General features: G+C 33.9%; 1 non-coding gene across 1 annotated transcript; it reads right to left on the bottom strand.

The window, feature by feature from the left end:
- Positions 1 to 596: 596 nt before the first annotated feature.
- LOC128582688 (U6 spliceosomal RNA) lies at positions 597 to 703 on the bottom strand. The gene has a single exon (XR_008379135.1). It is a non-coding gene; the product is annotated as a U6 spliceosomal RNA (small nuclear RNA).
- Positions 704 to 2,196: the final 1,493 nt, after the last annotated feature.

Here is a 2,196-nt window from a genome sequence, read left to right as displayed (position 1 = left end):
CTTCCTCCAGGGAAGTGGACCTCCCACCCCGGGGACTGTAACAAACTGGTGGTCATGTAGAGGTGGTAAACATCAGGATAGATTATGGTTTATGAGAATTAGGCCAACTGAAGGAGGTGGTCAGTGTAAGGAGCTAGTCCACTGTGGAGGTTCTGCTGTATTTTTATTTCCTGGATCTCTGCTACAGGTAATCAGCTCCTGCACATGCCCAATACCAAAAGGAACTCAACCTCATCTTTTGCCCTGCCCTTAATCTTTCTAGTGAGCCCCTGATGGATGCCCCTAAAAAAGAGCACACAAACTCTCTTTATGTGTAGGGATCCCAGCTATTCAATGTTGACATTTGGGGCCCTTAATATATTATTTGTTAATTTTTAGTTGATTTTGTGTCTTTTGTATTGTATGTATACAGGCCGTGTCTTTCTCTCAAGCGCCCCAATCTCCTTTTGAAATTTCATTATCTTAGCTGGCTTGTGCCATCTTCTCTTTGATGGATTCACAAAATGTTATGATTTTTGTACATTATCCAGACTCATATGATTTTTTTCAACTGAGTGTGCTCAGATAATTTCTTCTTTCTTTCTTCTTTTTTTTTTTTTAATATGGAACGCTTCACGAATTTGCGTGTCATCCTTGCGCAGGGGCCATGCTAATCTTCTCTGTATCGTTCCAATTTTAGCATATGTGCTGCCGAAGCGAGCACGTGCTCAGATAATTTCATGGATGCTACCAGAAAATGTAAGATTTCTGGTCTGAACCAAATTACTTCATTACTTTCAGTGTAAGTAGTATTTGTTTCAAGCTCGTGTTGCTTTATGGCTTTCTTCATTCTAAGTGGAAGTAGTTTGTAATATGTGTAAAAGGGATGTCTGTCTATAAATAGTTTCATTCGAGTAATCAGGAGCAGCAGCTGGAAGATTAACATTTGCTGCTTCCTCAAGGAATATCCAGATAAATTCCAGCATAAATAAACTATTTCCAAACATTTTGATGCAGAATTTAATTTAAAAATATGTAATGAATTTAGTGAAGCAAATTTCTCTTTTAGCATAAATGTCTATAAACCTAACAAGATAATGAAAACATAAGTACAGAATATAATACCTTGTCTTTTGTTTGTTAAATTAGTTGTCTCAAGAATGTGCAAATCAGGCACTGTTATTGCCAAGGTAACTAGAGCATATATTAACATTTTATTTTTAGCACAAATGGAAGCAATGTTTATTGATTATCTGGCCATTTTTTTCCATCTACATATTTGATATCTACTGCGTGTGTCATGTACTATAGTTAGAAATATCGCCGTAAAGAGTACATTTTGAGTAAATAAACTATAAACAATAAAAGTGTCTTTAAAATCTATAAGAAGCATAAAACAAGGTGCCATTGGGAAGGAAGGAAGGAAGGAAGGAAGGGAGGGAGGGAGGGAGGGAGGGAGGAAGGAAGGAAATTTTAGGAATTAACTTGTATACAAAAACTTCAAATCCTCCCAATTGCATAATATGAGTATAATTATTTCAGTTTTTAAAGGTGGGAAAAATGAAGTTCTTTAACTTTAAAGAATAAAAAAAATTGCCCAAAGTAGATTTTAAATTGGGTGAAATAAAGCTACACAAAAAACCCCTAAAATTGTGCCTAATTTTCCTTGACAGCATGTAATTTAATTAAGTTTATAATACATGGGTATTGTTTCTTTATGCATAAACAACTTAAGATCATTTGCAAAAATGATATTTAATATGTTGAAATGTTGAAAATACATGTATTATATGTACATTGTAGACACTGTCAAGAAAACGTTCTTTTAAAGTAGTGGACAACCTATTAATTTAAAGTCAATAAAAAGAACAATATGTAGGACCAATGACAGACTTGAATGTATAATTTGTTCTATCAAATGTGAATTGCTATTACTTCCTGTAGTTTTTCTCTTCCATTTTCTGAAATTAATTATCTTTACTAGGATGGTTTTGAGTGGGAGACAGTGAAGGGAGTGGAGCTCCTGGTAATTTACCCTGGATAAATCCCATTCATGTTTTTGAACATTCTTAAACCACTGAAATAAGGTTAAATCAAACTGGTTAACATTCCAAATTGTATATAAAATCAGCACATTGTACCCCATAAATGTATTAATGTATACAGTTAAGTTTTAATAAAAAATTAAAAAATGGAATAAGGTTAAAGTACTCTTGG

Source organism: Nycticebus coucang, chromosome 3, assembly GCF_027406575.1.
Source record: "Nycticebus coucang isolate mNycCou1 chromosome 3, mNycCou1.pri, whole genome shotgun sequence".
Classification (NCBI taxonomy): Eukaryota; Metazoa; Chordata; class Mammalia; order Primates; family Lorisidae; genus Nycticebus; species Nycticebus coucang.
Note: the sequence above shows the minus strand (reverse complement) of the source record. Positions and strands in the feature narration are given on the sequence as shown.